The sequence below is a fragment of the Sus scrofa genome, chromosome 7 (genome assembly GCF_054392235.1).
Source record: "Sus scrofa isolate SSC_HxYL_T2T_F1_AM1 chromosome 7, Sscrofa_HxYL_maternal_Yorkshire_Landrace_v2.0, whole genome shotgun sequence".
Taxonomy (NCBI): Eukaryota; Metazoa; Chordata; class Mammalia; order Artiodactyla; family Suidae; genus Sus; species Sus scrofa.
The window spans coordinates 74,822,752-74,848,856 of NC_139389.1; the positions used below are offsets into that span (position 1 = coordinate 74,822,752).

The 26,105-nt window shown below is 40.3% G+C and overlaps 1 protein-coding gene and 1 long non-coding RNA gene across 29 annotated transcripts in view; both read right to left on the minus strand.

The window, feature by feature from the left end:
• The window catches only part of NPAS3 (neuronal PAS domain protein 3), an 876,069-nt gene that overhangs the window by 316,173 nt on the left and 533,791 nt on the right, over positions 1-26,105 (minus strand). The gene's annotated exons all lie outside the window — the stretch shown is intronic.
• Positions 9,543-19,589, minus strand: LOC146401673 (uncharacterized). Its single transcript, XR_014810720.1, has 2 exons — positions 15,646-19,589; positions 9,543-14,254 (listed from the first exon to the last, which is right to left on the minus strand). It is a non-coding gene; the product is annotated as an uncharacterized LOC146401673 (long non-coding RNA).

Here is a 26,105-nt window from a genome sequence, read left to right on the forward strand (position 1 = left end):
ACAGGGCTTACATGTAAATCTAGTTTAGAGAAGCATTTAAAAGTGCCCTGAGATCATACTTTACAAAAACGACAGCAAATTCTGCTGTGATTACAATGTCCCATGTGGTTTTGGGCTCCAAAAGTTACACCTTATAACTGGAGGTGAAAAAAGCTGGAGTAACAAACAGCAGAGTTAGATAAGAATCTTATCTAGGGAAGTTTGCATGGTGTTTCTGTGAATCAGGCTGTATTCTCCTCTGGTAACTCTTTACTTGATGAAAATAAAAATAATAACTTGGTCTCAGAAAAAGTGCCACAAGACTAACACTTTCCAGGAGCCCCGACCTTTCAGGTCACCTTCCTGTTAAGTGTAGGCCGCTCCCAGTTCACCTGTGTGAGCCTCTCAGTGATTCAACTGTGCTGATTAGAAGTGGAAACGCAAGTAAAGGGTCTTTCGTGATCCCTGCCTCTTCTTCTCAGAGCATAGAAACCTACTTTGAAAGAGCCCCCAGGGAGAAATTCATGTAGTTTTATGTGCAGAGATACTCAAACCTCAAACTAAATGTACTTGGAATACCTGAAAGCCTTTTCTGCCACCCACTTCCTAGATTTTTAAAGCAATCTTCCCTTATGTAGCATTGCATTCCTAAGGAAAAGTCCTTACTCAGACTCTGGATTTGTTGGTTAGGTATGGCTCACTGATTGCTGGGCACCCGATTGATAGCTGCCTTCCTCAAAACTCCCTTCCTTTGCAGAATAATCATGAACTTTCTTGTTTCTGTCTTGTATGTGGCACTATGACCCTGAAGCTACCGTTTCATGAGAATTCAGGGAGGGAAGGCGGCAACAATGGGGAGAATGTAAGGGAAATGCAGTGAACCCTTGATTTCTTTCTTCTGTGCAGACTCCACAAGACAGAAACGGAACAGAGACTGGAGATGGGCAGAGGAGAAAAAGAAACACAGAACAGCTATTCTTCTTTCTCTGCCTTGCTGAGAGGAGGCTGCCAGAGATTAACTGTTGGAAATGGTGGGAAATGAAGAGAAATCAGAAAGCAGGCATCAGACAGCAGAAGGACCAGTATGTTTGAGTGTGTGGGGCACTATTTAGCCCACCAATGTTATAATTAATATTGGACAAAGGCGCCTTATCAATAACAGATTAAAAGGTTTCTATTTTAATTGCTGAAAACTCCTGCTCCGGGGTAAATGCCACATTTAAAGTCATCAGGAGGCACATGGAGATCAAAAACCTGCTGACATAGCTCCATGTGGGAGCCAGGCACAGGGTTAGTATGGATTTTCTCAATCTTAAGCTGTATTGTTGCTCACAAGTGATCTCAGACTATTCTGCTCTTCCTCTGGTTGGTTGTGGCAGGATAACGAAGCTATACTGTCAAGTCCTGTTGGGAAATAGGAGGCTGGACTTGTACCTGCTCCCTCTTTGTTTTAAAAACTTGTTAAAGCTTGAACTTCACCCTCTAGGATTTGGGGAGCATTTACAAAAGAGAGTGAGTGTACTAACAGCTTTCAAATTTTACTTTCTATTTTTCCTGGGGAGCCATTTATAGAATCAAACCAAACATGTCTTAAAAGTCTCTGGGGTCTGATTCTGCAAAGGAATCAAGCCTGGACACAGAGCTCTTTTTGGCAATGTTTTTCAGGAAAGTTAAATTTCTAGGTAAGTTTTACACAAGTACATGGATCATCTCTTGTTTCAGAGTTTTTTCCTACAGAGTTAATATTCTTAAAAAAATATTGTCCTGTGGGATTACACAATTTCTTTTACCCTTTACAGTTGCCTCTTTCATCTATATATTCACCTATTTATATCTATTTATCTGTGCATATATTAATTTTGACTTTATGAGAAATATTATTCATTGGAAAAAACAAATTACGAAAACAGAAGGGCATACCCACGTTCTTAAACAATAGTAGTAGCAATAAAAATAGCTTTTATTGCATCAGCATGTTTGTAACCCTTGGAATGTTGCATCTCTTAGGCCCAGGTACCCTCAGAGGGAGCACATGTTTTCTTCTTGCAAAGACAGGTCTGACCCTGGTCCCATTACCAACTTCTGTGGGTCTCCCCATCTCAAACATCACCAGTCTGGCTTCATGCCCTGATTCTCAAGCTGCAAAACTTTTTAGAGACCCTGGGTCTCTGAACATAAGACCAAAGGCAGAAACATCCCAGTCAACAAGCTCCATCATTCCAAGGGGGCGTTACAGAACAAGGGGGCCATGCTTTCATTTCCCAGCCCCCACATTGCCCTGCCAAATGGACAGAGCAGGACCAGGCATTTCTCTAGGCTGGTAGAAAAATGGAAATATATAAACATCATCAATGAAACTCTTGCTTCAGTTTTAGAAATTTCTCTAAGGCTGTTTTGGAAGCACCCATTCTCCTGGAGCTTGGTGTCAAGTGGAGGCCTGTTCTTAACTCTGGCACTGAGCTGGGCTTCGGGGTAGGCCAGAGGGACACAGGGCTCTGCCTAACACAATGTCATTTGGAGCCATTACAATGTATTGTATGTAGGACACTACTGTGGTGCTCTTAATATGCAGAATTTTGCATAGTATGAATGCTAATCATTTTTACTATGATGCTATTCATATAATATGTAATACTTGCTAAACAAAATTATGAAACATAATTACTGCTCAGACACAGTTGCTGCTTTCAGTCTTCAAAAACCCAGTCATTTAAAATTGTGTTTTCTTTAAATAAATGGCAACAATCCCCGCTAAAGACTATGTGCCTAGATAATTTCCTTTTCAAAAAAGGAGCCTTTTTATCTTTAGTGAGTGACAAAACATCCTTTATGAAAGGTTTATAACTCAGCCATTTAAATTCGCTTCAGGCTGAAATTTGGCATGCAACTTCTCATCCTGGGAGCACAGTTTCTATTTTACTAAATTTTAGTGAAATTGGTTTGGCTGGTTTTTAGTCACAGGGCAGCAAAGGGGCTAGCTCCTCCCTCTATTTTCAGCGAGATAATGACAAAGCCCTAATTATATACCATGGCTTTGCTTGCCTCTCACACAGGCTGAGGTAACACGGAGCATGGACCAGTGAGGTACTTGAGCCTGCGTATACCCAACCTGTGGGTGTACGCACACACAAAGATCCATGAGAAAGTCCCCTTTCATTCCGCCTGTAGTTGAACTGAAGAGCAGATCCACAGCTTCAGAGCCACAGAGTGCTGTCCTTGTACTGCTCCCCAAGGAGCAGCTCATAGACAAGACAATTTCTTCCCTCTGGCAAGAGTATAAATTAGGAGGATGAAAAAAGAGAATGAAAAACTCTGAGTGCAAACAGAACTTTCCCTGAGTACCTTCCCCCAGTTTTCCAAAGGTATTTAAAGAGGTTGTTTTTTGTTTTTTTAACCAGCTGCATCAGTTTGGGAGGGGGTTAGAAGAAAGAAGGTTCAGAGAACACCACACAAACAGGGCTGGCATTTCAATTTGCCACCAAAATGATGATGAGAAGTTTCCTGGGAAGTGTAAACTGACCTGTCAAATGAGAGAAAAACAGAGCATTTGATGGTTTCTGAGCACAAAGCTCCACTGGTACGGGTGTAACGTTCATCGTACAGCTCCTCTCCTCAGGTCAACCTATCTTAGGAGGGATTTTTCAAACAAACAAAGAATGCATACCCTGAGTGCTGAAACACCATAAATCAAGGCTAAGGGACAGTGTGGTTCTAACAAATATAGTGACAGGTTAAGATCAAGGGATACCTTGACATTCTCCTCAAAAAGGTCAATCTAACTGGTCTGCAATGTAAAAATGAAGAGCCTGCCATCATTGCCATGGCGAAAGGTCAGACACCAGGCGATTGGTGATAGAATTATCAAATTAACCAATCGATGTGTGTGAGTAATAGATGTAAGCAATCCTCTGGGAGGGCCACAGGGCAAATGCCAGCTCATCAATAACACGTTGCCGTGGACAGGAAGCTCCCGGCTTCAATCTGTGTCCCTTCCATTACCAAGAGGAGCCAAACTATGTCTGGTGAGTCGCCTCTTTGCATATTACATGCAAAGAGGGGCAAGTGGCCGCTGCGTTAATATTAGTCCTGCTCTGAAATCTCCTACAAATCTTTGGAATAATTACCATCCTGAGTAGAAAAAAGAACCAGCACCTCCCCTCTTAGAGTGAGAGAATACATTCATGTCCTCCTAAGTAAATAAAATGAAGACACTCAGCCTCTACTTGTTCTTATCAGATTCAGGGCCAGATGCCATTAGCTAAAACACTTTACCTATGACAGTTACAGGTATAGAAATCTCATGTTTGATGGTGGGCCAACTTTTGCATTGTTTTTAAAAAAAACTTAAAGATGTACCTATTATCACAGCGACATTAAAATCTTTCAGGGGTATTATCACAGTAGGGGTGATAACAGTTCTCACTACTAATTAGGGATTTACTCTCTATCGATATGTGAGCGTGACTCCTATTAATGTTAATGGGGTTACACGTCTGTATTGAAGGCGGCATAGATTCCCTAAGTGAGTGCGATTATCACCCTGCCTGTGAACATCTCTGAATGTTTGCACAGCACTTTGAAGAGAGGGCTTTCTTGACATAACCCCAAGAAAAACTCAAATTTCAGCCTACTTGACCCTTTCCCAGCAGTTCTGGCAACGTATAGCTCATGGCTTATGTAGTTTCAATAAAGCTGAGTGAAAAAAAATTTGGTCTACAGCTTAAATGTCTGGTTTACACGTATCATGTATTTGGATACGTGCACATCTTAGCAGAGACAATTAAATACACACACACACACACACACACGCATGCACATTTTCAGCCAGACATGGTCATGTGTAAATACTGACAATGCTTTTGTCTTTTGTGTCTTATAAATTGATATGCTCAGCCATTTACTCCCACGAGCAATGCTTAGGGGCTTAAGAAAAATAAGGTATTCTTGGCCCTACTAATAAAAATATGTTTGTCATGCTTGTCCTCTGAAGGTGAACCAGAATGACCCAAGGTATTTATATAAAGAACTTTTTAAAATTTTGTGATTATGATGTTATTAGAGTTGCACTAATATGATAGCCACATCTATTGAAATTAATTACAATTAAAGAAAATTAAAAAAAAAAACAGTTCCTCAGTTGCCTTCACCACATTCTTAGTGCTCCATAGCCATGCATGGTGTGTCTGTCATATTAGACTGTGCAAAAGAGGATACTGTCATCACCCAGCAATTCCACTGGACAACACTGTCTGGAGACCTTGCACAGTCTTGTCCTAGGAAGGACCTGCATAGACTAGTCTTAGATCTGGACACCCTGGCTCCGCCCTTAACCCCTAATACAATGCTGAATCCTTCTCTGCATTCTTCCCTAGACAACAAAAACAAAACAACTTTACATAGTCATCTCTTACAGTAAAAGCTGCAAAAGAACTGGTTTTGGAAATATTCAAGAAATGACTTTTCTCTGTGTAGTCACTTTCACATTAATTTTGGAGGATTTGTTGATAACAACTTTTCACCAGGTCCCCATATATTTTGCTCTTCAAGTTGCTTGTGTCTTATACTTGAAATCATGCTAAGGCTGAGGTTAAAATATAGAAAAGTAGAACAGACAAGGAGCTGCAGCCTCCACGGGAAGAGCTCCATGAATGCTCTGTGCATGGGGGATGAGGAGGAGGTTCAGCTTTGGGGAGGCTGTAGTTGATCTCCAGAATAAAAATACTCTAGGGTTGCCAGGCCTGGTGGTGCTACCAGTGGTGCCATTGAGGCTCTCTAGGAGGGGAGGTTGTTCCTGGACATGAACTCAATCTCTGCCAAGTGCAGAAAGCAAACAGGGAGGTAAACAAATATAAAAAGACTCAATTTGTCCAGCACAGTGCAGACTGATGGAATGATGGTGTACACTGCATGTGCACCACTGCACTTTGCCTGCCTTTGAAGGCTCCAAGTTCATGTGCCTGCTCTTCTATTTTATCAGTATTAAAAATGACATGACAACAAATGAGGTCTGGTTGAAGAAACTGTAAGTAAGCTCTCACCCTTCTCCAATATTTCATGGAAATACAGAGTATCTAACTGTCTCTGCAAAAGCTCAGGGTTCTAGATTAATGAATGGCATTAACGAGGCACTGGTGTGAGGAAGTATAGCCCACTTACAATGTCCACCGTTCAATGGATCCTAACGAAAAATTAACTGAGGCAAGGATAAGTAAGGGAAAAAAAGGAAAAATAACTGAATTTTAGAGGGTAATTTCATGGTTTTTTTTAGGGACCCACATACCCATGTAGCACATGGAGGTTCCCAGGCTAGGGGTTGAATCCGAGCTACAGCTGTCAGCCTACACCACAGCCACAGCTACGTGGGATCCGAGCCACATTTGCAACCTACACCACAGCTCATCTCAACGCTAGATCCCCGGACCACTGAGAGAGGCCAGGGATGAATCTGCATCCTCATGGATACTCGTCGGATTTGTTTCCACTGCACCACAATGGGAACTCTTAGAGGATAACTTCAAATGGCATAAACATGTTTAGCAATTATCCCTCCAAGTGTCATAAGGTAATTATTTAGTAACATAGAAGAGAAAAGCTATGAAAAATTAGTCAGGCAAATAATGGGTTCAAAAGGTATAGGCAACATGTCTCCATATTTAATATGAGATTGTTGGCCTGACCATGAAACAAACATATACAAGCCACAGCACTCTCTTCAGTGATTGCCCAGACACAAAATCCATAAGCCCTGATGCCTCTGCCCTGGCCTTGCACAAAGACAACTTTTTTTGCTTAATGGGAAAGATCGTACTTTGTGAATATGGTAAAGCCCATGCCCAAAAGCAACAAAGCACTCACAAGACTTCGGTGAAAACAATGCATTTCTAATTAAAACTCCCCCACTGCAACCTTTGGCTACAACATTCCTGAAACCTACCAAGAACTCTGGGTTTGAGCAGATGAAAAATCAATAAAAAGCAGATCAACAATGCTGAGGTATTGAATTGGACCTACATGTTCTGTTAGAATCTCTGACTCATAAAACAGTATTACAAAACAAGCATGTACCGCTCAGCAGGAAACTCGACAATCTAATCATCTCCCCCTATTCCGAGGCCAGCCAATTTATACAATGTTCGGAGGTTACTCTTCTTGCACTTGAAACAGCGGCATTCATATCTGCCAAAATGTAGCACTAGATGCTATATTTCAACTAAAAGATTAATAAGGAGTCAGAAAATGTTTTATTAAAGCACAATTTGAGTAATCACTAATCATGTTTGTTAAGTATTAAAATACAAGTGTGCATTCTTTTACAGTGGGGAGTAGATGTTATATTGTGTGAGCAAGGCTTTTGCTGATGTATTTCCTTTCTCCATTAAGGGGATGTTTGATTTTTATTGAATAACTTTTTGCTGGTTTTTTAAAAGTAAAACATATAATATGTTCTATATCCGCATGGTTTCTGCTTTCAGTGAAATCAATCTCGGCCTCAAGATTCTATCAAAATTTCTTTGGATATAGGCATATTCCTATATTTAGTTCTGTAGTTATTGTTTGCCCTGTATGAATATGATGTCTCATGGCAAGGAAACAAAATTCCTATACAAGTGTCAATCCAAAGGAGTAGAAAGTGCATACAGATTATTTGTATTTAGTCTGTCAATTTATTTAAAATCACTAAAAATTAAGCAAATAAAATTTAATCCTGGTCCACTTCTTTAATTCACAGAAGATACTTACGAAAAAGAAACAAAACAAAACCCTCACTGACACTAAATATCACAAAGGTATTCAAAGCTGTATTTTGCAGTTTTATTGCCACCTTCAAAGCAGATTAAGGGTTTACTGCTGGAGCAAACAGGCAGAATGGGCACTTTTTTTTTTTTTTTTTTTTAGCTTGCCTGCTTTGTAATATGAGCATCTTTAAAAAGAAGAGCAAAATCACTACCCACATTCACACTTCCTGCACATGCTGGTGTTTTGCACTTTCATACAGAGCCTCAATATGGAAAGCACTTCTTCATCACATAGAGTACCAATGGGTGAGAATATAAACGAAAACTAAAGCTCATCCTTCCAGTTCTGCCAGCTCCATGCACACAGACAACCATGCCAGTGAGACGGCAGGGGATCTCGCTACTTGGCTTTTCAGCCCAGGTGCCATCCAATTTACAGACATAAAAGAGAATACACATTTCCATCTGTAGGACAAACAGCCCTGCTTAGTAAAACCCCAAAGCCCAGAGCCAGTTCTAGGAAGCTGATGAAACATCCAGGACCATGTTATCTATATTTTTAAATGTATTCTGACAAAAACAGTATCTTTTAACCCGACGTATTTATTTGGGGTTGCCCAGGTCTCTCAAGTCAGATTTTTGAGGAACTTCCTGGGAGCCACACAGCCTCTCTGACCAATTTGAAGGCACTAGCATAGCATTTTCACGTCTTTTCGTGAAAGCATTTTCACAAATGCTTTCACATCAGGTCTATGATGTATGTGGATGGAAACAGAGACTTTGAGACTACGTATGATGGGGTGGGTGAAGAGAGGGTAGGGTTATGGAGACAGAAAGAAAGAGAGCGACAATCTGTGCATTGGTCACTTGGTTGGGGTTTTCGAACAGGCTACACTCCCTTAATATCCCAAGCCACACAAGGGACACTGCCAATCTAACAGCTCAGGGGGTTAGTAGGAATTCTGAGCACAGATGAAGATCCAATTGCACAATTTGGTTCCTAAGTATATTTACATAATGAAGCAAAATGATGGATAGGATTGAGAGGAATAAGGAGTCAAGGAACCTGCATTATCATCCAGGTGCTGGTTTTCCTCCTAATGAAGTTCCTTCTCAGGTCCTGCCCAGCCTCCTTCCTGTGGCCTCTAGTGTAGAAGGCATGACATCCCAGCCCCAGACCACGGTACTCCTCCGATCTCTAGACTGAAATGTCTGACTGCATCTCTGACATTTCAGTTTGCATGTCTTGAGTCTTCTCAAACTTAATAACCCAGTGTGTATGTGAGTGAGTGTCTGCCTCTCCTAGAATGTGAGTCCAGTGAGGGCAGAGAGAATGTGTATCTGGTTTGTAGTTGAATCCCCAGCACTTAGCATGGTACCTAGTATATAGTATGGTATATAGCATAGATACGGCATGCTGAATAGATGAATGAATGAATGAGTGACCTGGCACATCATTTCACTCTGCTTAGTATACTTGTTTTCATCTATCAAAGGCTGATACAATCCTAGTCCTGCCACCTTCCCTGGGTTGTTGGCAAAATCAGGTGGAAGGGCTATTGGTAACAGATTAATGATTTTTTTGCATCTTGTGATAAATATGCTTCTCCCCTCTATTCAAAAAAAAATCTTTATTCCATTCTGGCACCATCTTATTTTTCTCTTTCCTTTGAGCATGGCATTTCCTGAGAAAAGAAAAAAAATGACCTGTGTTTTGTATTTCCACTTGTTTTAATCCTTAATGGCTCCGCCATTCTAGATGACCACTGCTCTGCAAATGGTGACCAAGAAAATTAAAATTGTCCTATTGGGGATACTTTTCTCCTCTTTCATCTCTTTTACTGTCTTGACAGGACAGAGCCTCTGAACCATCCAACACTTTCTGTACCCCACGTTGTCTGAGATTCTGTCACCCAGGCTCCCCAATGCCTCATTCCCTCCCCTGGATCTCTTCTCTCTCTCCCTTCACCCATCCCGCCCTCCTGCGGTTTACCTGGTTTCTCTCCTACATCTTCCTTTTCAGCTGTATCAGCCCAGGGACCACCTCACCAGCCTCCTCCACACATCTGACCTCTCGGTCCCTTTCTCTGTGTCCCACCTCTCTCCTGAGAGCCCGTCTCACATCTCAAAAGAGCCCCAACTTCTGGTAGACCCAACTGCCTGGACACCCTGATGAGATCTTAATCTCCATGTCCAACAAAGCTTACCATCCCATCCTCCAACTGAGGTCTTGCGTCTTGCTATATTATCCTACTTACAGGAAAGTAGTAACGGCAGCACAACTCTTACAATTATCCAAGCTTGGAACCATCCACTTCTTCTTCTCTCTCTCCCATCCCTGACATTTCCTAGTCAAATCCTTATAGTTATTTTCACCTCCTTCCTTCCCGGTTGCAGCCTCTCTGCTCTAAGGAATGGGAAGAGACTCCTCACTGGGCTTCACTCTTTCTCCTCTGATCAAGGACACACAGCACAGCCAGGTTAATGTTCCTGAAGCCAAGCTTTTGTCATGTCACGCCTCCGAATGCTTCACTGCCTCCCCGCTGCCTCTTTATTTCACATTTTCCAAGCTGATCTAAGGGTACTTCCTGCACGATGGGTCCCCAACCTCCCGTTCTTCTGTCTCTCTAATCCTGCCCTTCAAACATAAGCCAAGGCCTCGCTCAAACATTAGTTCCCAAATATGAACAACTATCTGATCTCTCTGTTTGGGCTCCAATATGCTCATCCCTAAACTCTTCTCCTGTAAAAGCCCTCCCCGCTGAGTTTTCATGGTCCTTCCAGAAATGCTACCTTCTTCTATCAGTCTGTTCAGTCACATCCAGGAGATCCAAGGTCTCTCTTCTCTGATACACACGCACTTTGTCTGGACCCTTCGTATGGTGTTTTTCTCATCTTCCTTTGTATATAAAGTGTTGTTCTTCCTCCTAGGCAACCTGACAAGTCAGCTTCTTGACCCTTGTATCACCTAATAGAACCTTATAAATAGTGAATGCTTAATTAATACCTGTTGGGTTAAATTCTTTGGTTCATCTAATATATACGTGCAGACACAGGGAATACAACGATACAGAAGAACAGGTCCATCCCAGCTCTGGTTGGAGGGGGAGAGATGGGAAACATAGACAATAAACAACATCAAAACTCAAATAATTATGTATCACATGCCAATAAATGCTATGAAAAACATAGTGGATAAAAGGTGATGGGAAATGCTGGAGCTAGGTGGTTTGTCTCTGTTTTGGGGTGACTGGGAAAGACCTTTGATGATAAGATACTTGAACAGAGATTTGCACAAAGTAAGGGGGACAGGTGCATAGCTTTTCTGAAGAAGAAATTCCAGGAAATATAAACACTAAATAAAAAGACTTTGAGTTAAGAGTGAGCTGGGTGGTTGGAGGATATTGGCCTGATTTGTAGAAAATTCCATGAGAGGGGTATTGGGAACCAGATCATGAAGATGCTTTAATTTGAAAGACAAAGCCAACTATATCAGGATGTACTATTCAATACTCCATGGTTAACTCATGAGCATTGTTTTGGCGACAAAGATATTTAGAAACTAAATTTACTCGATACATTGCAAAAAGTCCACCCTCAAATTTCAAATTTCAAATAGAAACTTACTTAGCACTCATGTTTCCACTTTGCTAGCTGTAAAATGCAGAATAGATATTCCTTGTTTCTGGTCAAACTGTTGTCTAAATAGCTGCAGCGGTGACCACAAAAAAAAGCATAATTCAGTAATAGGATATCTTAGATGAAATTCTCAGTTCACTCATATTTTAAGTCTTTTTAAAAATGACTATAATTTGCTCTAGCAAAGACATTTAAATATTTCCCTCTAGCCACTTGTAAATCTCATTTCTAATCTCGAAGCTCCTGTAATCAAGTCCTTGATAGTTTAAATAAAGCCTCCATTTGGGATTAAACTGCTATTGATATACACACTTATTTCTGATTTTATGTGATATATGAGTAAGTATATCTGAAATGCTTATCAAATAATCATAATTAAAATGTTTAATTTCAGAAAGATGATCCACTAATTTTAACTATTATGTCTGGGGTTTGGCTAAGGGAATGAAGAAACATGAAACAAAAATTTAAGTGGGCAATTATATTATAAAATACTATACGTTATGCCATGGTAAGAAAAAAAATATCAGCACCCTTACAGTTAGAGAAAAAGCAAGTTTATTCTTTAGCTTCTCTGGCCCAGAATTCTGGAAAACTCTGCTGTTATGAACAAGTGGAACCTTCTCTTCCTTCCATAGATGTAAGACATTTTTCAGTGTATACCAATTATTTTAGACTCCTCCTAGGCAATATTGGGGAGAGTTTGACTTTTCTTCACCTCTTCAAATTTAACCACTGGAATAAACACCTCAAAACACACAGAGGATTCATCTGAGAGCATAAACAAACCAAGCATGAAGTCTCCCAATAGGAGGCCAGAGCAGTTTGAAAATTGCTGAACAGTATCAGGAAAGTGATATTCTTTATCTCTATTCTTTTTAGTGAAATGTTTACTGAGTTTGGTCTGGATTGATGAGGTAACTAAAACCTTGCAAGTTTAAAGGTTAGGTGAAAAAAATTATACTGCAAAAATGGGACTCTAGACGCCTGTCAGAGGAGGGGCCACATCTGTCAAAACTGCTGGGCTTCTGAGGATCTGGGACAAAAGTGTGTGGGTTGCTAGAATGCACTCCAGCCAACTTGAACTCTAGTTAAGCAAGGCTACTTGAGAGTTTCACAACTGGAAACCTGAGTGACAATTATTTTCCCTTCATCTCATAGCACAGGCGGTGCAGCTCAGGGAGGTGGAGCGACCCACAGCCTAGCGTCACGGTCAAGTTCACTGTCCTTTCCGTTAGTCTAGAACTGCCTCCAGTTAACTAAGTGGTTTGACTAATTGTCTGACCAAACACTGTCAGATTTTGGGGTCACTGAGTAACATGGTCTGTTCGGAAAATCTTGCAGGTAGCCAAGAAAGACAGGTATTCTCAGGGTTGAGATCAGCTGAGGAAAAATCAAGAGAAAGCTGAGGAGGCCATGCAGGGAGGAAGGACAATATTTACAGCTGTCATCGGGGATGATGGGAAAATGCTCCTCACAACAGGCAGTCACTAAACTTCCCATTTCTCCCCGTGACTTCCCCTCTACCTGCACTGCAGCCAGTCCATCCATAGTGAGAATGAGAAAAATATGCTCTTTCCTCAAGTAAAAGATGTTTGCATTATTACACACTGTGCAACCTGGACAACCATAGCGTGAGGCTTGGTGGTTCTGCCTGCCGTTGCTTTCCGAGCCCAACTGAGGCATCTATGCTGGCTGTTTGCACCAGCATACCTGCCGTATGAATGCTCTCCTTGCTCATATGCGCAATTAGAACATGGTGCACACAGGTGCTCACTAGAACGCATACACTCTGATTCCTTAGATGTGGCATCTTTGTTCAGTACACAACAAGAAAACCCATATGAGGTGACGCTCCGTAGGGGTGAAATTAGAGAGTTGAAAACAAACACAAATCCACGTGTGCTTTCTGCATATGGATGATTTCTAGCCATATGGATGAAGAGAGCCAGGGCTGAGGAGATTTTGTGAAAATAATTTAAATTTAGAAATAAATGATCTTTGTTGGCCTTTTTTGAGGGGTCTCAATTTTATAAGACAAAATATACTTAGAAAATTGAACATTTTTAATGTTCAAAAATACTACATTTTAAAGCTTGGACACTATGAGAAAAGAAGACATATTTCACTTCTGAATGTTAATATAAAGCATGGGAAATGAAATGATTCTATCTGAAAGGGGGCGGGGGGCAACAAATCCAGAGGTCTGAATTTTGCTGAGATTATGTAGATCTAAAGTTTGCAGAAGTTTACTTTAGGCCATGAATATTGGTGGCTATGTTTCTGATGGGATGGGTTCCGAGCAATCTTCCTGGTGATTACTCAAGTGTGGAGCATAAATTATTACCCCAGGCAAGCACCGACTTAAATGAAGTAGTTTTCTGAAAGTAGAATGTGATTAAAGTATGCATTTCATTCAAAACATCTCCTGTTTAGCCAATCTCATCGCTCCTGGTGTCTCATCTTCGGGAAGATGGATTCTTGGTGATAATTTGGAACACTGCAGACTTTTACACAAAGATGAGGCTAAGCACATGAGGAATCCATAAGAGATTCTTATCACTAGCCCAGCAAGAAAAAGCTGTACATCAGAGAACTGGGTGAGCCTTTGGATTTTATTTCCTGGTTGCATGTTTATACCTACCTGCTTCTCCCAAAGTGCTATTCACTAACCTGGCAAAGAAGTCAGTTCTCCTTAATGAAAGCAGGATTTTCATTCTTATATATATATATATATATATATATTTTTTTTTTTTTTGGTCTTTTTTGCTATTTCTTGGGCCGCTCCCACGGCATATGGAGATTCCCAGGCTAGGGGTTGAATCGGAGCCGTAGCCACCAGCCTACACCAGAGCCACAGCAACGCATGATCCGAGCCGCATCTGCAACCTACACCACAGCTCACAGCAACGCCGGATCATCAACTCACTGAGCAAGGGCAGGGACCGAACCCGCAACCTCATGGTTCCTAGTCGGATTCGTTAACCACTGCGCCACGACGGGAACTCCTTCATTCTTATATTAAACAGTTCTTTCCTTTTAATAAAGGGGATTCAAGATCCAGGTGAACTGGGTTGCCTCCCTCTGTGCAGCATCAGGGCAACAATGAAATCAAGTCTGGGGAGGGTCCAGGATAGTCGCAATCCCTCCTGCTTTGATTTGTGTCCTGCTCTATGGCTGAACAGTCCCTGGACTATGTTTATTTGTCTCAATTATAGACCTATGCAAGGCTGGCAGTTCAGTCAGGAATGGGGATCTTTTCATCAGTCTACAAACTATTTTACTAATGATGTACTCTTCTACTAATGATGGTTTGCTGACCAAGTATTTTGACACAGGGAAAACTGAAAAGTGATCTGGGTGATTCCTTTTGAAATCCAAATCCCTCTTGGTATTATCCATCTCCCCCACCCCACATTCACAAACATATGGAATTAACTTTTATAAATACATGTGTGTGAGGAGCCACTATGCTTGCGTTATTATTCTACCCATCCTTCCTGGTTATCTTTATCTTTAGGTCAGGCTTTTGGCCATTATCTCTTGCTTCCTGTCAATCACATTCTTTAACATGCACCATGGGAAGGAAGAAGGGGATCAGTACCTCCTTCCTTTCATGAGGCGATGTTCCTAAGGAAGAGAAAGGACTTGAGAAATTCAGATTACAGACAACCATTTGTTCACCAAATACTCAGTGACTGCTAACTGGGCCAGATACTTCTAGTTGCTGGGACTACAGTGCTTATTAACAACTTGCTCAGTTCTCTCCTCCTTCCTCACCATTCGCAACTATAACCACACCATCCACGATAATCCCACATCCGGATCTTCCTTGCTTTCTTGTTCTGCATGGCATTTATTGCCTTCCAACATACCAGATGATCCTCTTATTTATTTTATTTGATAACTAACATCCCTTGTCACAATGTAGGTTCCAGGAAGGCAGAACTTTCTGTCTGTTGGTGTTCACCGGATAGTCCCAGGGCCTAGAAACATGTTGGTCCTGGCATATAGTAAGCATTTCATAAGTGTTTGTTGAATAAACATATACCTTGGGATTTCCTAGTGGAATTCAAAAAATGTATAAAGCTGCAGAAATAGAGAATCTTTTTAAAGTGTTAACTACTAAAAAAAAAAAAAAAAAAAAAAAGAAAGAAAGAAAAAGATGGAGTTCCCATCATGGCACAGCAGAAACGAATCCAACTAGGAACCATGAGGTTGCGGGTTCGGTCCCTGGCCTCGCTTGGTGGGTTAAGGATTCGGTGTTGCCATGAGCTGTGGTGTAGGTCACAGATGTGGTTCTGATTAGACCCCTAGCTGGGAACCTCCATATGCCATGGGTGTGGCCCTAAAAAGCAATAAATAAATAAATATAGAAATTGTTAACTACTAGTGGGGGTGGAAAAGGGTACCTCTGGTGGGAATACTCTGGAAAGCTGTCACCACCCAGGAAGAAGTCAGTCATAACTGACTTTTTTTCCTGCAAACTATTACATATATTTATTTTTTAAAATTATAGTTGATTTACAATTTTCTTCAATTATTGTTGTTCAGCAAAGTGACCCAAATTACACCTAGTTCCCTGGGCTGTACAGCAGGGCCCCACTGCCCATCCATTCCAAATGTTACAGTTTGCGTCTGAGTCTGGGGTTGGTGCACAACTGACTTTTGATGGAGAAGAGGGGCATCTGTGGAGGAAGGGGAAGCTATTCACGAGAGGGGCTCGGTTCATGCAGTGTCCTGGTAACAGGGACGACAGGAAACAACCAGTTCCCTTCAGCCATCTCCTAATCCTCCGGTCACCTTCCTCACAGAGAAGATCCTTAGGCCCCTGAACATGGCTGTTGACCTGATACGTGATCCCTCATCCTTCACCACTGGGTTAAGGGCCTGCTGTGTTGAGGGCATTTCCTATACTGCGCTCGAATCACACAGATCTCATCTTTAGAACCTCATGAGAACCCAGGTCCCACCTCACTCACCACTAGCTTTTCCATATGCTGTAGGAGAAGTCAGCTACCTTGTGTGGTTCTTTTGCTCAAGATAATGAAGATGAACATATAGTCCTAGTGAAGTATCATTCTTAGTTTTCTGTCCAAATAAAACAACACAAGTGCACAGGTGAAGACAAGCCCGCCGGCTTTGACTCAGGCTCCAGGCAGGTGCAGGTGTCCTGCAGGGTAAGATCCCGAACCCTCAGCTGAGCACTCAGGAGTGCAGTCATTTTTCTGTTCAGTTGTTTCTAAATTATACCAAAGCCTCATACACTTTTCATAGTTTAATATTCTATCTTAGCCTAAACTGGTCATTTATCCACTAACTTTGTGTGGTTAGAACAGGGAGACTATAGAGTCAGCAAACCCGCTGAGGGCAAATCTGTCTCAGATTCTCTCCTGCCTTCCAGACCTAGATCACAAAACACACGTACGTCTCCATTTAGCATTAAGTTTTTCCTTAAAAAAAAAAAATACAGAACATTTGACTACATTCTTTAAACTGATTTTCTGAGTCATGAAAATGTTTTCATTTAGTTACCTAATTGTCACATTTAAATTTTTAAAACTAATCCCAGAACAACTTTTTAGTTCCAACTGCATCTAAGGAACAGAGAGAGAAAAAGAAGGAAAGAAAAATGATTGAGGAAAAGTAGAGGGAGGAAAGGTGAAATGTAGAAGCAGTACCTTAGCACTTTGCTCTCTGCTCTGATTGCGTGTGGAGGGGTGAGTGATGGCAGCGGTGCAAGGGAGAGGGGACAAGGGACAGGGAGAGAAGGGCAAGGAGGTAGGACAGAAGAGACAGGAGACTTCGGGGAGAGGGGTGGAGGAAGATTTTCTGCCCCTTACATTTCTCAAAATTATGAATTTCAGAGCGTAACTATTATCTACTGCCTTTATGAAATGCCATCTCAGTATCTCCATAAACTCTCTATGGGTTAACAGTGCTGGAGAGGGATTTTTTTGAGTTCTACATTTATAGTAACCAGAGTATAACCCTATAGGCTGGAGGAATAGAGGCATATCTATGGCTATTTAGTCAGGGATTTCCTTAAAAGTCCATGGAATAAAGACATTTAAATGATATGCATAAGCATTGATAAAGCCACTTACTTATCTAAAGGTATTGAGGATGAATATATATCCTAACATCTCATTATTTTTTTTTAAAGACCCTACTTAATTTCAGAGTAGGCTCAATATTCATCTTTGGTGAACTAATTTTCTACTTTCACCTCTATCTTTTGAAAATATACTTGAAGGATCTTTTATTTTTTCTGGGACAAATTTCTAACTTTCATCATTTGAGAAGTTGCGCAGTTATCTTTTTTTAGTTTTTAACTTGCTTCTGAGTTCATGAATTTTTCACTGTTTCTTTTCAAAAGCAGGCTTCATTTTGCTGTGACAATCTGCATATTCATTACCCTTTTCTTACCTACATTGGCATCCTTTATTTTTACTATTTCCTTTCTTACTTTTTCTAAAAAAACAAGACAACAACAACAACAACAAAAACAGCATCTCATCAGTGAACTCATTATTTTGTTAAAATATGCCCATGGGAATACAAACAGGCAGTTTTATTATCTCACCCTCCCTGCCCCACAACACAACCTGTCCCTTATTTTTTAATCACTGAAACACTCGCCCTGATGAAATTCCTTTATGCATTTCTGAATGTGGCCCTTTGATCACTGACTCTTTGTTTATTTCCTTCACTGTGATATTTTTTTCAGAGATCCTTGCTAAGTGCAAATTAGAACAGGAGTTTCAACCTTCTGCACAATGTTGTAAAATAAATAAATAACAGAATTGTATTTAAATAAACTATTCAAATCCATGTCAGTAAATGATCTAATTAATTACTCCTTTGGGGCTATGTTATATGTTTGTGTTCCTCTTAGAGAGGTGAAGAAAGTGAAAATAAATTTCCAGCTGTTAATGGGGTAAATTCTGTAAATGGAGAAGGGTCAAAGAAACAAACTCTAATTTGTGTCACATTTGTTTTTAGGCACTTAATTTACTCTGTTTCTTTAACCCTCTTTGAATGTTCCTTACAAGTCCCTACTTGATTTCAAATGAGCAGTACTGATAGACCCGGGCTGAACTTGAGAGGATACTTTCTGATGTTTGCAATGAACGGAGACAAGTGAGGCAAGAAGAAAGATGTTACCCCTTAGAGTTCAGTGTGGGATGCCAGATTTTAACCAAGTCTGCAGAGATTGGACAAAATCCAATTTGTCATTATTTATTCCTAAGCATTGTGCTTATACTCTGTACTTTTTCATTCTTATTCGCCATTTACCCAATTATATCTATCCTTATTAGACCCCTGCTGAAGGCAGCATTAAGCCAGAGAAGTCCCATAGCTTAGCTTAATCCTATTATCTCTTGATAAACGGGGACACATGAGGCTCTAGATGGCCAAATTCAGCATAACTCTCCCCTCTCTTTTTCCCTCCCCCCTTCTTCTCCCCCAAGAAAAATGCTGTTGCTCATCCTTATGCCTGATGTAATTAAGATCTGGAAATATGCCCATTCTAATCCTTGCTGGGTGTAAGCATCACTGTCAATGCAGAGAAATGAACTGCAGTTGTGATGTAGAGGGCTGACACCTCTGTGACATTCACTGATGTGCTGGGCCTCACCGTCACACTGACATAGTGAAGTTTATGTCTTCAGGGTTTTAAAATGTCTGCCAAAAACAGAGCGAGGAACCTGGGGGAAAGGAGGTCACGGTGGGGAAGACAACAGCCCATCCTGAGAAGTGAAGGTTTTAAGCTGTGAATGTGGATGTGCGGGGAGGACAGGTGAGAGGGAGGGAGGGGGGCTGAGAGCAAACGGAAAGAGGGTGAGAGGGATGTGGAGAGGGAGGGAGGGAGAGAATGAAGACTGGAGAATGAATTCATTGCCTTGGGAGTTCTTAAGGAATTCCATGGAACAGCAAAGTCTTTTGCTTTTTCAGAACTAATCCTGGACTCTTATTTGCCTTATGGGAGATTGCCTGAAGGGCCATGATAGCAGCAGGTCACTGAATCCTCACTGAATTTCTTGTTGAGCTGTAGTTGTAAATGTTTATCTGTGTATCAGTGAATCACTTGGGCTGTATTAGAGGCAAATAGACAGAAAAACTGACAATGCTTATTAAAATATCTTCTAATATAAACACATGGCTTGTGACTCACTGTTGAAGAAAAACAAGATCTACTTTATCCCAGAGACTTCTCTCAGGCTCTGTATTGCAATTACAGGGTCCTTTCCCTTCTACTACGTGTACTATTTATAACATCAAAAGGGTTTCGTGCTTCTTTTCAAAAGGAATTTATTATCCAAAAGGTTGCGTTTGGGAAGAAAGCCAGCTCAAGCCTCCAGAGAAAAGGGGGAAAACAATTCCATTTATTTAGAAACAAATATAATTTTGATAATGTTGGAAATGTCTTTCCCATACTATAGATACATACACACGTTAGAAATTCTCAAATCGCAGCAATTCTTTACGAATCAAAGAAAATAAATGTGTTCCAAAGTTTCATCCAGTTAAAAGCAAGAACACATTCCTTTTGTCCCAAAAAGAGGGAACTGGCAAAGAAGGGGATTGCCAGCAGGGTTAAGCACAAGCAGAGTTTTGCACAAAATTGGAGATCAAGAAATATTGATTGGCTCTTGCTAAGATGGAGGGATTGACTGAGGAAAAGTGCCCGTAGAGTTTCGGTGTTCTTTTGACGCGGCCAACTCCTATAAGAACTTTGCTGCAACCTCTAGGGATTGCAAGCTGCACTTTAAAAACGTGGCTTTAGAGGCCTTCTTAACAGCTCACAAATAGGAATTCCTTTGGTGGGGGCAACTTGTTTTATTTTATTGTCACTGATAACATTAGCATTAATGATGTGACATAGTGACAGGTGGGTAAAGAGGTGGTTTGAACGAGCATTTAGGTGAGCATAACTTTGATCCCAGCTGCAGCTTCCCAGTTTGGAGGCAAGGCTAGTCTACTTTCTGCTGGTAGAGGCTAACTAGTAATGACAGTACTGAGGCTATATTGATGATATGTAAATACATGTTATTTGATCGATTTAAGAACAAAGATAGTTAAGTGTGTGGTGGTGAAAAATATATATTCATCACCGTTGCCAGGGTGAGCTGTAAGCTTAAGTTCAGGCAACATGCCTGCATTTAACATTGAAAGAGAAAAGCATGTCCCTTATGAACATGAATTTGCTGACCTTGGTTGGCATAACAAAATTAGTTGAAACCAGGACTTTGGCTCAAAGAAATATCAAAGAGCATCGGTTTATAATCACAGTGTATTTTAATTGCATGTTTATTTTCCCTTGCCTTTTATTGATGTGATGATATTAGGTATGTCAAATAGAAGTCAACATTATTTGGCCAGAACTGACAATAATTGGGAAAGCTGCATAACATTGATGGCTCGACTTCTCTGATAACTAGGACCACTGATCAAGTCACTGCCTCTGAAGAATTCCCTGAAAGGAGAGACTCTAATGTAATGGGGACCAAAGAATTAAAGGTAAATTGAAGGCCATGAGCTTCAGGCTCAGGGTAAAGACTTTCCAATCCTGGACCTCAGCACGGAAACCAGGATATCAAAAAAAAAGATGGTAACACAAGAATTGCATTTTCCATATGCCCGTATTCTGTGCTCAAATATGTGACTCTTTCTGTATCACCGTTTAAGTCTCAGTTCATGAGATCACAGGGCTAGTCAAGATCCTTAGCAGCAGTCCCTGGTTTTCCCACAAGCAACTTGCTAAACACGCAAAATTCATCAGATCCGGTAGTAGTTTGGTGAAACAGAGTGAACTTAACACAATAGAGTTCAGGTATGATATAAATCAAATTGTACTTCATCTGTCTCAAGGGGTGGGAGGCTGGCAGAGTTCTAATCATATACATATTTAAATGTGTAATCAGACTCCTTGGGAGTGCAGACTGCTGTGTTTACCAGGAGCTCATCTCTAAGGTTTCTGGGGACTGAGGATAGTTGGTTGTAAATCCTGTCATTTTGGTGACTTAATATTTCATATTATCATGATATTAGCATAATTGTGACCTCTGCATTGTAGCATTTTATGTGTTTCCAGTATAACTTTTGATGCTTTACTAAAGTCAACAAAAATTCCCATTATTCCCTCTTTTAGAGCACATTTGGCATGAAGTATTAAGGTTGATTTAATGTTATTAGTGCTTAAAGTGGTGCGAAATCCATGAATATACACATCCATCTCCCAGTTCACCATAACACCGCCATAAAATGCTAGGGGATGGGTGATAAACATTTCCTCTCCTTTTTTTCTCTTTCCCTAATTTTTCCTGCTGGAGGCTCTGCCTCTACCCACAGGGCATGTGAGTGTTGCCAGTTCCCCCACACAGATCAATCACCAGGGCTTCCACATGGCCAAATAATAACCCAACAGGAGAGCTTGGCTCAGCTGCAAGCCTCATTAAAACCATTCGCAAAGTAACAGCAAGGTTTGGGGAGCACTCTACTTGGATCAGACTCTGCATATTTTCCAAGATAATGACCAGAGAAGAAGCATTAGAGGACACAGACCCTTTTATTTGTGATTTTTGGCAAGTTACAAAAAATAGTGAAGCAAAGCTAACTATTTCAAAGGATGTCCAATGGCAAAGTCTTGTTTAAAATTCTTAGTGGAAAATTATTACTATGGTAAAACTACTGAGGCTTGAAGGGCTGCAAGGAGTAAGTGAACTTGGAGAGGGTAAAAGCTCTGGTTTGCCAGCTTCTAGATGCAAAATGTTTAATCAGAACAACCAGGGAAATATAAATCCAGTATTTACCCTTCCTCATGGGTCCCAAAATATTACATATACTATTTATGTGACTGTGCTGTGCTCTGAGTGTATGTGTGTTGTGTGTGTGAGAGAGAAAGAGACACCACTAAGTCACCCCTCCTTGGGGTTCTGGATGGACAGTGAGAGCAGAGTTAACATGGAAACATAGGAATCTCAAGCTGATTTTCCTCTTTTGGGGATATTTCAGTCAATCTGGAAAGATGTGCGTTTACCACGGCGATCTAATGTTTCTATAATTAAGGAGGGAGAAATTGAAAAGGTTCCAGGAAGAGCAACCTCTCCCACCCTCTGCAAAAGAGGAAAGGTTGTGAATAGGATGTAGAAAAAAAGAAGGTAGCATTAATAAATGCAGGGGGAAACAAAAGGCTAAAGGGTGATTTTATAACTGCATTCATGTACATGAAATATTTTTATGAAAAGGCTATTGACTAATTCTTCTCCATTTCCAAGGAAGACAAAGTAAAGATTCATCCTAATAATGTAAAAACAAGCCTTTACATAAGATGAAGAAATCCCTGACTAAGTTTTTAAAAAGAAACCCCTTTTATAATTGGCTGCATTTGAAAATGTTATTCTCTGTCAAGCACTGTCATCTCTGAGTGGTTTCCAAAGGTCTGTGAGGAGGACAAAATGATTAAAGCAGTACAAAGAGGGGATAGCAGGCAAACTACTGTACACACATATGATGAGGATCCCATGTCTGAAATAAATGCCCCACAGGCAAAGGGACCAAGAGGAAAAGTCAAGCACACAGGCAAGACCAGAATCCTTAAATAATGAAGTTCTGGTCTCTGCTTATTCCCCACATTTCATTTTGACAAAATAGAAATATAACTGCCCAAAATAAAGGTGGATTCAGAATGAGAAAAATGAATGAAAGACTCATTGATGTTGATATTGGGTAATACTAAATTGACAACGGAGGGGTGTATCTTTTTGCATTAAGTAGTGTTCAAGTGTGATCAAAGTTGTGTTGGAATACTAATATTCGGAGATGGAAGATTAATATTTATTTGCTTCCACTTCTTATTCTAATGATAACTCTCTACTTAATTGGCCTAGTTAATTTATGAAATCAAATCTAGATCAGTGAAATTGACAAGTAGTCATTGAGGAAAGGATATTACAGTTTAAAAGCATGAAGGAGAGCAGTATAAATGATATATGCTATGCTACTAAGCAAGTCACTATAAAGTGAATTACAATGAGAAAAAAGGAACGTATTTTACCACGTCGACAACATTTTTTATGCAATGTACAAGCTTTACGTTGAACAGTCAGTCTCAAGAATCTGATTTCTCTTTCTGAAAGCCCATATCTACATTTGTATACAAATCAATAACACCAAAAAGAAAACGAAGTGTACATGGGACATGGCAGTAAAGAAAACATGATGGCGTTTTCAGGTCAATTTTAGTGGTACATTCTTCCGTACCTTTTAGACGTCTTTAAGACAGGTCTTAGCTTTCGTGAGGGGAAATATAACCATGGCTGCTAGTAAGCCATTTCGTTGCTCCTCAAATAGGCAATGAAGTTCTTTTCCCACCTCAGAGTGAGGAGGACCAGGGTGCTTCTATGGTGGGCAGAGAACCCAGCTAGGCAGATGGCATATTTCATCCTGGTCCAGGCCCCCTCTTGTGGCTGAAGGCCAGGATGAACTGATACAATGAAAAATTGCTTCCCTCTCACCTCATTTTTCTCTCCCCTTCACAAAGGCCCACAGCATTTCCTCAGGCAGTTAGGTTTACCTTTACCCCAAACGCTCCTACCAAGGACTTGGGAATATTTGCTTCAGACCAAGGACCCTCAACAAAACACACAGTGGTAATCAGATGAAAAACAGAGGAACCAGAGGACTCTGGATATTTCTTAAACTAATAATGGCTCAAAGATCTGTTTGCCTAGGGGGAAGCGGTGGGGGAAAATGGGAGGGACTGGGATCTTGGGGTAAATAGATGCAGAATGTTGCCTTCAGGATGGATCAGCAATGGGATCCTGCTGTGTAGCTCTGGGAACTCTGTCTAGTCACTTATGGTGGAACACGTAATGTGAGAAAAAAGAATGTATACATGTATGTGTAACTGGGTCACCATGGTATACAGTAGAAAAAAAATGAATATAAATGATAAAAAAAAAGAAAATTAAGCATCTTTTGGGTCTTAGTTCTTCCTAGATTGAACTGAAATTTTAGACAGATAATTAAAACAGGTAAAAATGTAGCATCTATATGCTTTGTACATAGTGAGCACTCAACAGAATCACTGAGTTAAAATGAAAAAAAATCAGGCCTATGGTTTTTGATGCTAAAAAATACACCAGATTTGTTTTCTTCTAAATCCTTTTAATATATATGAGTTACTGCATCGATAATACATGAAGTATCCAACCACAAGTAAGGGGGGAAAAAGTCTTTTATATAGTCAGTATCATTATTCTTAACACTTTAGTGATTATCAAGATCCATTAACTCTGAATATCCTCCCAAATTCAATCTGAGAACTTTTTTCTTCATTGCATTTTTTGGGAGCTTTTCATGATAGATCAAAACTTTTATATTGATGACTCAGTATGTCCTGAACTGGTTTTATCTTTCCATCTATATTGCTCTTAAAAAAATCCATTTAAGGTTGGGGGTGGGAACGCATATTAGCTTTGGAATCAAACAGACCCATGTTCAATTCCTAGCTATCAGCTCACAGGTTAATGTTACTTTGGGTTAGTAAACCACTTCATCTTTCTGAGGCTCAGTTTCCTCATCCATAAAATGGAAACAACAAACATCCTTCCTTTACTTAATAACTTAAACTTACTAAAAATATGTTAAGTACAAAGCCCTGAACATAGTAAATAATTAATAGAGGTTGTTTCATTGCATTTTATTAAATTATTGATATGACAATTCACCATGCTCACCCAAACCAGAAACCTGGGCATACTTTCCAAGTTTTGCTAGGTTAGCTTCCTAAATCATTCTCAAATGTACATCTTCTCTTCCCCCTTTCTTTCTTGTCCTGAGTCATGATATGAACCTTCATCCTTCCTCTGACCAGTCACTCTAAAAAGTTAATTCTTTTCTAATTCAAAATTAATATATTTTTATTGTAAAAAAATAAAAAAGTACAGATATGTAAAATTTAAGATGATTATCTCCTATAATTCTACTCTTTCAGGAAAAAAAAATGAATAGTTTTCTGTGTATTCTTTCCTTTTTTTTTTTTTTTTTTTTTGGTCTTTTTGCCATTTCTTGGGCCACTGCTGCGGCATATGGAGGTTCCCAGGCTAAGGGTCTAATCGGAGCTGTAGCCACCAGCCTACGCCAGAGCCACAGCAATGCGGGATCCGAGCCGTGTCTGTGACCTACACCACAGCTCATGGCAACGCCGGATCCTTAACCCACTGAGCAAGGCCAGGGATCAAACCTACAACCTCATGGTTCCTAGTCAGGTTCGTTAACCACTGAGCCATAACGGGAACTCCTCTTTCCATTTTTTCCTAGGCATACATTAACACATGTTTTCCATGTTTGTGTATGCAGTTTCCTTGATTATTTTACTGAACATTCTGTAGCTTTTCTTTCCTTATCAGTATACTTTAGATGTACCTCATTGTAACCATGATATAATATTCCATTTTATAAATTTATAGATTTATGGTCACACTTTTAATCCTTCATTAATTTTTGCACAAATTATTCCTTCAAACCTCCCATTTCCTATAGTCTTCCCCCTATAAATCTATATTCTATGAAGCAAACAGAATAAATCGATCTAAGTTCATCTGACTCGAGTGTTCCTGCTTAAAATCCTGCACTGACTCCCCCCGCACTGGAGAAAGCCCACGTTTCCCAAGATAGGGGCACAGTCTTGAAGGATCTTATTCCTGCCTCCCTCCCCAGTTTCATGTCGCATCCTTCCTCTGC